The sequence below is a fragment of the Oncorhynchus kisutch genome, linkage group LG3 (assembly GCF_002021735.2).
Source record: "Oncorhynchus kisutch isolate 150728-3 linkage group LG3, Okis_V2, whole genome shotgun sequence".
In the NCBI taxonomy this organism is placed as follows: domain Eukaryota; kingdom Metazoa; phylum Chordata; class Actinopteri; order Salmoniformes; family Salmonidae; genus Oncorhynchus; species Oncorhynchus kisutch.
In genome coordinates, this window is record NC_034176.2 from 29,291,525 (window position 1) to 29,303,838 (window position 12,314).

Here is a 12,314-nt window from a genome sequence, read left to right on the forward strand (position 1 = left end):
GTCCATATTATGGCAAGAACAGCTCAAATAAGAAAAGAGAAACAACAGTCCATCATTACTTTAAGACATGGAGGTCAGCCAATCTGGAACATTTCAAGAACTTTGAAAATTTCTTCAAGTACAGTCGCAAAAACCATCAAGCACTATGATGAAACTGGCTCTCATGAGGACCGCCACAGGAAAGGAAGACCCAGAGTTACCTTTGCTGCAGAGGATAAGTTCATTAGAGTTACCAGCCTCAGCAATTGCAGCCCAAATAAATTCTTCACAGAGTTGAAAGAAACAGACACATCTCAACATCAACTCTTCTGAGGTGACTGCGTGAATCAGGAATTCATGGTCAAATTGCTGCAAAGAAACCACTACTTAAGGAGAACCAATAAGAAGAAGAGACTTGCAAGCAATGGACATTACACCAGTGGAAATCTTTCCTCTGGTCTGATGAGTCCACAGTTGAGATTTTTGGCAAACCTGGTTGAGAGAATGCCAAGAGTGTGCAAAGCTGTCATCAAGGCAAAGGGTGGCTACTTTGAAGAATCTAAAAGATCAAAAATATTTTGATTTGTTTAACACTTTTTTGGTTACTACATGATTCCATGTGTTCTTTCATAGTTATGGTGTATTCATTACTATTCTACAATATAGAAAATAGTAAAAATAAAGAAAACCCCTTGAATGAGTAGGTGTAAAATCACCTGCGGGCATAGGCAGGCCCTCCATCAGGCCCAGGGCAGAGGGCTGTGTGTCAGGGCAGGGGTTACAGGCAGAGTGGTGGACAGGCCAGGGGGGCGTCGGGTAGGGGATGGGGCAGGCAGGCTCTGGGGTGCTTGGGGAAAATGCCAATGCAGCTGACAGGATGTTATGTGAAGGAGAGGAGCACAGCGCTCGGAGAGAGAAATAGACAGGGAGCAAGAGAACTAGAAAGAAAGAGATGTGAGTGTAAGAGGGAAAGTGCAGCTGTATACTAGAGGCAGATCTGAAGGACTGCTTGTCAGGGAGTTTGGAGTATGGTTAATGATGAATACACTACAGAGTGAAGATGTGTTTCCTGAGATGTTGTTCTCTCTTATAGTATCACCTTTCTGCAGGATCCTCTCACTCATTACCATATCTGAGGGTTGGCGGGATGCATTCTTATTACTGGATTTTATCACAGAAAACACTGTACATGGCTCACTGCACGCATTGTAATTAAAGTGAGCTTAGAGCACCTTGGAAATATTGTTCTATAAAAGTGGTTGATTCACAATTAGTTATTCTCAAATTCCATAAACTTGGATTTATTAACATTTTCCATTTGTATTTATTTCTAACATGCTTTACAACTGCTCAAAATAAATGTAACTGTGACCAAACCAAACACAAACAAAAAGCGCCATGAGTAGTCAAACAAACTAAACTCCTCTTTCCCCTCAGAGGTCACTGTGATGATGAATACTGCTCAGAGCCCCTGCTGAGGTCAGATCATGACAATGGACAGTCCTGAGGCTGGTCACCACTGTCACTATTCAACTCCTTTTTTATTGTGATTTAATAGTCAATTTGTCTCAATATTTTCCTCAATAAGACAAGATAGTTTAAGTAAATGTCACCCCCCCCCCTTAATCCATGGTGTTAACACAGCTCTTCCTTAGATAGACATATATCACCAAGGGGCGACACCTAAAAGACAGTTCCTTCCTTTTTAGGGCCAGCGTCCTGTGCAGTGGGGATCTGTGTAGTAGAGTCTCTCTATGTCCTCGGCTGTTCTGTCAGTCAGCGCGGCCATCTCAGAACACAGGGTCATGAGGGTTAAGCAGCATCTGTCATCCAGAGGAACGCCATTGTGTTGTTGGGAGGAGGTCAGAGAGATCTTCGTCTGCCTGAAGGTCCCCACCTCTTCCACCACTCTCTGCACAACAGGAGGGATTCAGAAAAATCTCTGGGGCTAGGCTCAGTTCAGCTCGGAAGATGAGAAAACAGTGACATCATTGCCATCTAATACAGGCCAAAAATAACTTCTCAAGACCTGTGGCCCCTGCACAAATCCGGTCACACGAGGGGTCACACGAACAGTGCATGATGCAGGGACTGAGCCAGCAGTTAAAAGGCTCACCCACCCTGCTTCTTTCTCCTAAACACACCCACTCACCCTTCATGGAGAGCTTTGGAGGCTGCTGAGAGGAAGATGGCTCATAATAATGGCTGGAACGGAGCAAATGGAATGGTATCAAACGCATAGAAACCATGCGTTTGATACCATTCCACCTATTGATACTTATCATCCTTGCCATAATTCCGCACCAGCCATTACCATGAGCCCATCCTCCCCAAATAAGGTGACACCAACCTCCTGTGATGGAGAGTCTTGTGGAGGCATTAACCATGTGATGCAACTCACAGCAAGATTCTTAATCTCGCTTTAGAATGTAATAATAATAATATCTAAACGACCTGTGTAAGCATACATACAAACCTACATATAGTGTATACATACATACCTACACTGTAACGGCGTTCTTCGTTTGTTGAAAGAGAGTCGGACCGAAATGCAGCGTGGTGGTTAGTCATGATCTTTAATGAAAAAAATGACGATACATGAAAATAACTATAAATACAAAAACAACAAACGGAACGTGAAACCTAATTTATTTATTTTTATTTTTATTTTACCTTTATTTAACCAGGTAGGCAAGTTGAGAACAAGTTCTCATTTACAATTGCGACCTGGCCAAGATAAAGCAAAGCAGTTCGACAGATAAAACGACACAGAGTTACACATGGAGTAAAAACAAACATACAGTCAATAATGCAGTATAAACAAGTCTATATACAATGTGAGCAAATGAGGTGAGAAGGGAGGTAAAGGCAAAAAAGGCCATGATGGCAAAGTAAATACAATATAGCAAGTAAAATACTGGAATGGTAGTTTTGCAATGGAAGAATGTGCAAAGTAGAAATAAAAAAATAATGGGGTGTAAAGGAGCAAAATAAATAAATAAATAAAAATTTAATACAGTTGTGAAAGAGGTAGTTGTTTGGGCTAAATTATAGGTGGGCTATGTACAGGTGCAGTAATCTGTGAGCTGCTCTGACATTTGGTGCTTAAAGCTAGTGAGGGAGTTAAGTGTTTCCAGTTTCAGAGATTCAGCCTATCTGGTGAACACTACACAGAGACAGGAACAATCACCCACGAAATACAAAGCGAACTCAGGCTACCTAAATACGGTTCCCAATCAGAGGCAACGAGAATCACCTGACTCCTGATTGAGAACCGCCTCAGGCAGCCAAGCCTATACAACACCCCTAATCAGCCGCGATCCCAAATACTACAAACCCCAATACGAAATACAATAACATAAACCCATGTCACACCCTGGCCTGACCAAAATATATAACGAAAACACAAAACACTAAGACCAAAGCGTGACAGAACCCCCCCCCCCAAGGTGCGGACTCCCGGACGCACCTCAAAACCATAGGGAGGGTCCGGGTGGGCGTCTGTCATTGGTGGCGGCTCCGGCTCGGGACGTGGACCCCACTTCATTAATGTCCTAGTTCCTCCCCTTCGCGTCCTGGGATAATCCACCCTCGCCGCCGACCATGGCCTAATAGTCCTCACCCAGAACCCCACAGACCTGAGGAGCAGCTCGTGACTGAGGGGCATCTCGGGACTGAGGGACAGCTCGGGACTGAGGGGCAGCTCGGGACTGAGGGGCAGCTCGGGACTGAGGGGCAGCTCGGGACTGAGGGGCAGCCCGGGACTGAGGGGAAGCCCGGAACTGAGGGGAAGCCCGGAACTGAGGGGAAGCCCGGAACTGAGGGGAAGCCCAGTACTGAGAGGAAGCCCAGTACTGAGAGGAAGCCCAGTACTGAGATAAAGCTCAGGTAGGTAGTAGGCTCCGGTAGATCCTGGCTGGCTGGCGGATTTGGAAGATTCAGGTTGACTAGCAGATCTGGAAGATTCTGGTTGACTAGCAGATCTGGAAGAATCTGGTTGACTGGCAGATCTAGAAGATCATGGCTGACTGGCGGATCTAGCTGCTCTATGCAGACTGACAGCTCTGACTGCTCCATGCAGGCTGACAGCTCCTTGCAGACTGGCAGCTCTTTGCAGACTGGCAGCTCTGGCTGCTTCATGCAGACTGACAGCTCTGACTGCTCCATGCAGGCTGACAGCACCCTGCAGACTGGCAGCTCCTTACAGACTGACAGCTCCATGCAGGCTGACAGCTCCTTGCAGACTGGCAGCTCTTTGCAGACTGACAGCTCTGGCTGCTCCATGCAGGCTGACAGCACCCTGCAGACTGGAAGCTCCTTACAGACTGACAGCTCCTTGCAGACTGACAGCTCCCTACAGACTGACAGCTCCTTGCAGACTGACAGCTCTGACTGCTCCATGCAGGCTGACAGCTCCTTGCAGACTGACAGCTCCTTGCAGACTGGCAGCTCCTTGCAGACTGGCAGCTCCTTGCAGACTGGCAGCTCCTTGCAGACTGACAGCTCCCTGCAGACTGGCAGCTCCTTGCAGACTGACAGCTCCCTGCAGACCGGCAGCTCCTTGCAGACTTACAGCTCTGACTGCTCCATGCAGGCTGACAGCTCCTTGCAGACTGACAGCTCCTTGCAGACTGGCAGCTCCTTGCAGACTGGCAGCTCCTTGCAGACTGGCAGCTCTGGCTGCTTCATGTAGGCAGGAGGCTCCGGCAGCGCAGGAGAGGAGAAAGGCTCTGGCTGCGCTAAACAGGCGGGAGACTCCGACAGCGCAGGAGGGAAGGAAGGCTCTGGCTGTGCTGAACAGGCGGGAGACTCCGACAGCGCAGGAGGGAAGGAAGGCTCTGGCTGTGCTGAACAGGCGGGAGACTCCGACAGCGCAGGAGGGGAGAAAGGCTCCGACAGCGCTGGAGAGGCGGGAGACTCCGACAGCGCAGGAGGGCAGGAAGGCTCTGGCTGTGCTGAACAGGCGGGAGACTCCGACAGCGCAGGAGGGGAGAAAGGCTCCGACAGCGCTGGAGAGGCGGGATACTCCGACAGCTCAGGAGAGGCGAGGCGCACTGTAGGCCTGATGCGTGGTGCGGGCACTGGTGATATTGGAGCGAGGACACGCACAGGAAGCCTGGTGCGGGGAGCTGCTACCGGAGGACTGGAGTGTGGAGGTGGCACAGGATGTGCAAGGCTAGGGATGTGCACAGGAGGCCTGGTGCGTGAGGCTGGCACCAACTTCACCAGCCGACTAACACGCACCTCAGGACGAGTATGGAGCGCTAACTCAGGTGCCATCAAATCCCCGACACGATCCGTCGGACGAATATGGTATCTATAGCACCAAGCTATCTACTCCCTCATTACTCTCCACTCCACTTTCCCCATTAACTCCTTCACAGTCTCTGCTTCGCTCACCTCTAACACCGGCTCTGGTTCTGGTCTCCTCCTTGGCTCCTCACGATAAACAAGGAGAGTTGGCTCAGGTCCATCTCCTGACTCAGCCACTCTCCCTCTGAGCCCCCCCCCCCCCCCCAATACATTTTTTGGGGTGACTCTCGGGTTTCGCTCTGCGCCGCCGTGTCTGTTTCTCCAACTCCATTCGCCTATAGCCTTCTTCGCACTGATCTAGCGAATCCCAGGCGGGCTCCTGCAATCTCTCTGGGTCGGCCGCCCACCTGTCGATTTCTTCCCACGTCGTATACTCCATGCCATTGCTGTCCATAACGTCCTCCTTTTCCTGCCTGTTACCACGCCGCTCGGTCCGTATGTGGTGGGTGATTCTGTAACGGCGTTCTTGGTTTGTTGAAAGAGAGTCGGACCGAAATGCAGCGGTGGTTAATCATGATCTTTAATGAAAAAAATGACGATACATGAAAATAACTATAAATACAAAAACAACAAACGGAACGTGAAACCTAATACAGCCTCTGGTGAACACTACACAGAGACAGGAACAATCACCCACGAAATACAAAGCGAACTCAGGCTACCTAAATACGGTTCCCAATCAGAGGCAACGAGAATCACCTGACTCCTGATTGAGAACCGCCTCAGGCAGCCAAGCCTATACAACACCCCTAATCAGCCGCGATCCCAAATACTACAAACCCCAATACGAAATACAATAACATAAACCCCTGTCACACCCTGGCCTGACCAAAATATATAATGAAAACACAAAACACTAAGACCAAGGCGTGACATACACGTACTGTATACACACACACACGTTTGGGGTAAAAAAAGAAAAGCACATGTTTTGTCCATTAAAATTGATCAGAAATACAGTATAGACATTAATGTTGTAAATGACTATTATAGCTGGAAACGGCAGATTAATAATGGAATATCTACATAGTCGTACAGAGGCCCGTTATCAGCAACCATCACTCCTGTGTTCCAATGGCACGTTGTGTTAGCTAATCCAATTGATCATTACAAAACCCTTTTGCAATTATGTTAGCACAGCTGAAAACTGTTGTCCCGATTAAAGAAGCAATACAACTGGCCTTCTGGAGCATCAGCCTTTGTGGGTTCGATTACAGGCTCAAAATGTCCAGAAACAAAGACCTTTCTTCTGAAACTCTTCAGTTTATTCTTGTTCTGCGAAATTAAGGCTTTCCATGCGAGAAATTGCCAAGAAACTGAACATCTCGTACAACACTATACTACTCCCTTCACAAAACAGAGCAAACGGTCTCTAACCAGTATAGAAAAAGGTGGGAGGCCCCGGTGCACAACTGAGCAAGAGGACAAGTTTATTAGTCTCTAGTTTGAGAAACAGACGCCGCACAAGTCCTCAACTGGCAGCTTCATTAAATAGTACCCGCAAAACACCAGTCTCAACGTCAACAGTGAAGAGGCGACTCCGGGATGCTGGCCTTCTAGGCAGAGTTACAAAGAAAAAGCCATTTCTCAGACTGGCCAATAAATATAAGAGATTAAGATAGGCAAAAGAACAGACACTGGACAGAAGAACTCTACCTTGAAGGCCAGCATCCCGGAGTCGCCTCTTTACTGTTGACGTTGAGACTGGTGTTTTGCGGGCACTATTTATTGGGTACTGTTAATTGTGTATGTGTGTAAAAGAATAAAAAAAATAATTATATATATATATATATATATATATATATATATATATATATATATATACACACACACAGAGAGACGTTTGGACACACCTACTCATTCAAGTGTTTTCTTTCTTTTTACTATTCTCTACATTGTAGAATAATAGTGAAGACATCAAAACTATATGGAATCATATAGTAACCACATATGGAATCATGTAGTAACCAAAAAATGGTTAAAACAAATATTTTATATTCTTCAAAGTAGCCACCCTTTGCCTTGATGAAAGCTTTGCACACGCTTGGCATTCTCTCAACCAGCTTCACCTGGAATGTTTTTCCAACAGTCTTAAAGGAGTTCCCACAAATGTGGAGCATTGTTGGCTGCTTTTCCTTCACTCTGCAGTCCAACTCATCCCAAACCATCTCAATTGGGTTGGGGTCGGGTGATTGGGGAGGCCAAGTCATCTGATGCAGCACTCCATCACTCTCCTCCTTGGTCAAATAGCCCTTTAAAAATGTATATATATTTCATCTTTATTTAACCAGGTAGGCAAGTTGAGAACAAGTTCTAATTTACAATTGCGACCTGCCCAAGATAAAGCAAAGCAGTTCGACACATACAACAACACAGAGTTACACATGGAGTAAAAAACACACAGTCAATAATACAGTAGAAAAATAAGTCTATATACAATGTGAGCAAGTGAGGTGAGATAAGGGAGCTAAAGGCAAAAAAAAGGCAATGGTGGCGAAGTAAATGCAATATAGCAACCCTACTCAGCCTGGAGGTATGTTGGGTCATTGTCCTTTTGAGAAACAAATTATAACCCCACTAAGCCCAAACCAGATGGGATGGCGTATCGCTGCAGGATACTGTGATAGCCATGCTGGTTAAGTGTGCCTTGAATTCTAAATAAATCACTGAGTGTCACCAGAAAAGCACACTCACCATCACAACTCCTCCTCCATGCTTCACAGTGGGAACCACACGTGGAGATCATCCGTTCGCCTACTCTGCTTCTCACAAAGACATAGCAGTTGAAACCAAAAATCTCAAATTTGGACTCATCAGACCAAAGGGCAGATTTCCACTGGTCTAATATCCATTGCTCGTGTTTCTTGGCCCAAGCAAGTCTCTTCTTATTATTGGTGTCCTTTAGTAGTGGTTTCTTTGCAGCAATTAAACCATAAAGACCTGATTCACACAGTCTCCTCTGAACAGTTGATGTTGAGATGTGTCTGTTACTTGAACTCTGTGAAGCATTTATTTGCGCTGCAATTTCTGAGGCTGGTAACTCTAATGAACTTATCCTCTGCAGCAGAGGTAACTCTGGGTCTTCCTTTCCTGTTGCGGTCCTCATGAAAGACAGTTTCATTATAGCACTTGATGGTTTTTGTGACTGCACTTGAAGAAACTTTCAACGTTTTTGAAATTTTCCGAATGGACTGACTTTCACGTCTTAAAGTAATGATGGACTGTAGTTTCTCATTGCTTATTTGAGCTGATCTTGCCATAATATGGACTTGGTCTTTTACCAAATAGGACTATCTTCTGTATACCAAACCAACCTTGTCACAACACAACTAATTGGCTCAAACACATTAAAAGAAATTCAGTAAATTAACTTTTAAAAAGGCACACGTTAATTGAAATGGATTCCAGGTGACTACCTCATGAGGCTGGTTGAGAGAATGCCAAGAGTATGCAAAGCTCTCAAGGCAAAGGATGGCTACTTTGAAGAATCTCAAGTATAAAATATATTTAGTTAGGTTATTACATGATTCCATGTGTTATTTCATAGTTTTGATGTCTTCACTATTATTCTACAATGTAGAAAATAGTTAAACTAAAGAAAAACACAGGAATGAATAGGTGTGTCAAAACTTTTGTTTGTTTAAATATATGAGATTAGAGGCGAGGGTTCAGCCCATTACATTTGTGCCAGACACATATATTCTGGACTGGGCAATCTAAATGACGGGTAGGCCATCACTGTAAATAAGAATTGGTTCTTAACGGACTTCCCTAGTTAAATAAAAACAAAAAAATAGGGGCTATGGCCTGGTCACCAACAGGCATCAATCTCTGGTCCATTCCTGTTCGCCCGTGCATTTGGGTGTGAGCTGTCTTACAGAGTGTGGTTGACTCTGCCCATGTCCCCTTTTAGAAACAGTATTATTTGCCTGTTATGGTGCAGATATGACTTGTTTCCGTGCACGTGACCATTCTTCACAAACAAGAATTAAAGAGCGAATATCTCAGCCCGCAGACATACTGCTTTTCCTGCACCGACTCAGTTGTTGTTGTTGTGTGACTCTACTGACCTCTAGGAGACGGATGGGGAGTCCTTCTGGAGTCACAAATACACTTTCTAACACTCAAGGTCTGAGTGAAGACGTGACTGCCAAGGTGTTTGAGCTAACGTTTTGTTTGTGAGTTGAGAGAAGGAATAATTTAGATGTACTGCTGTAAATGAGAGCGCATGACTAGATTAGACTCAGAAGAGTGACCATTTCCATTGCAATCTTTGAACACAATCAGAACTTTCTTTTCTCCAGTTGAAACTAGATTACACCGGAAAGTGATTGTCAATTTACTCCATCTACAATATTGGAAAATATTGAAAAAGGTTGTAGAACTACTCTTTTTCTAACCTGAACCATCTCATTCATGGGACCAATAGAACCTTCACATGTACCACAGGCAGCTCATATTCTCCACTGGTCTTGTGAGATGGAGTGACTTAAAAGAGGAGAAAGACAGAATGAAAAAATAAAGACCTAAATAAAAGAAAAACTGACTTCAAACAATAAACACTGCAGTCCCACTATTTGGATAGTGCCATATAGATGATAAACAGACGGGCATAATATGAACAAACTATGTTGCTTGCTAAGGTTACGGTTAGAATAAGGGTTAGGTTTAAGTTTAGGATGGTTAGGGTTAGTAGATATTTTAAATGTTGAGTTATTGAACATCTACTTGGGACTATCCAAATAAAGTATGACCAACACTGCTACAGATGGCAATATCCTCTATACTTTCTTACCATGTAGTGTGACAGAACAAGGTGGTGGCATTAGGTTGCAGCAGCTGATTGGATTTGCATCTTGTGGTCCTCTGTAGCTCAGTTGGTAGCACACAACACTTGCAATCCCACAATTTCTGTGACCACCCATATGTAAAATATATGCATGCATGACTATGTCACTATGGATAAAAGTCTGCGCTAAATGGCATGTTACAGTGCCTTGCGAAAGTATTCGGCCCCCTTGAACATTGCGACCTTTTGCCACATTTCAGGCTTCAAACATAACGTTTTTGTGAAGAATCAACAACAAGTGGGACACAATCATGAAGTGGAACGACATTTATTGGATCTTTCAAACTTTAACAAATCAAAAACTGAAAAATTGGGCGTGCAAAATTATTCAGCCCCTTTACTTTCAGTGCAGCAAACTCTCCAGAAGTTCAGTGAGGATCTCTGAATGATCCAATGTTGACCTAAATGACTAATGATGATAAATACAATCCACCTGTGTGTAAAAAATTGGGCGTGCAAAATTATTCAGCCCCTTTACTTTCAGTGCAGCAAACTCTCCAGAAGTTCAGTGAGGATCTCTGAATGATCCAATGTTGACCTAAATGACTAATGATGATAAATACAATCCACCTGTGTGTAATCAAGTCTCCGTATAAATGCACCTGCACTGTGATAGTCTCAGAGGTCCGTTAAAAGCGCAGAGAGCATCTTGAAGAACAAGGAACACACCAGGCAGGTCCGAGATACTGTTGTGAAGAAGTTTAAAGCCGGATTTGGATACAAAAAGATTTCCCAAGCTTTAGACATCCCAAGGAGCACTGTGCAAGCGATAATATTGAAATGGAAGGAGTATCAGACCACTGCAAATCTACCAAGACCTGGCCGTCCCTCTAAACTTTCAGCTCATACAAGGAGAAGACTGATCAGAGATGCAGCCAAGAGGCCCATGATCACTCTGGATGAACTGCAGAGATCTACAGCTGAGGTGGGAGACTCTGTCCATAGGACAACAATCAGTCGTATATTGCACAAATCTGACCTTTATGGAAGAGTGGCAAGAAGAAAGCCATTTCTTAAAGATATCCATAAAAAGTGTCGTTTAAAGTTTGCCACAAGCCACCTGGGAGACACACCAAACATGTGGAAGAAGGTGCTCTGGTCAGATGAAACCAAAATTGAACTTTTTGGCAACAATGCAAAACGTTATGTTTGGCGTAAAAGCAACACAGCTCATCACCCTGAACACAACATCCCCACTGTCAAACATGGTGGTGGCAGCATCATGGTTTGGGCCTGCTTTTCTTCAGCAGGGACAGGGAAGATGGTTAAAATTGATGGGAAGATGGATGGAGCCAAATACAGGACCATTCTGGAAGAAAACCTGATGGAGTCTGCAAAAGACCTGAGACTGGGACGGAGATTTGTCTTCCAACAAGACAATGATCCAAAACATAAAGCAAAATCTACAATGGAATGGTTCAAAAATAAACATATCCAGGTGTTAGAATGGCCATTCCTCCATCAAAGTCCAGACCTGAATCCAATCGAGAATCTGTGGAAAGAACTGAAAACTGCGGTTCACAAATGCTCTCCATCCAACCTCACTGAGCTCGAGCTGTTTTGCAAGGAGGAATGGGAAAAAAGGTCAGTCTCTCGATGTGCAAAACTGATAGACATACCCCAAGCGACTTACAGCTGTAATCGCAGCAAAAGGTGGCGCTACAAAGTATTAATTTAAGGGGGCTGAATAATTTTGCACGCCCAATTTTTCAGTTTTTGATTTGTTAAAAAGGTTTGAAATATCCAATAAATGTCGTTCCACTTCATGATTGTGTCCCACTTGTTGTTGATTCTTCACAAAAAAATACAGTTTTATATCTTTATGTTTGAAGCCTGAAATGTGACAAAAGGTCGCAAAGTTCAAGGGGGCCGAATACAATATTTCGCAAGGCACTGTATATCCATGCAATCTGAACACACTATGGAAAATTATTCAATACTGCACACCGTAGCAAAATGCTTTGCAATGAAAGCAAGTGTTTCTTGTTGGACAAGTTCAGGTAGTCCATCCCGGTTTGTCCATTTGGCTTCTATCTAGTGTATATGACCCAGTTCTCTCATGTCAAAATTAATTTACATAGGCTTCAGATTCAGAAGAACGCTTCCAAGACAAAGAGACCAACAGAAACAAAACCTAGCCAATATCAGATCAGAATAAAGAAAGCAGAAGCAG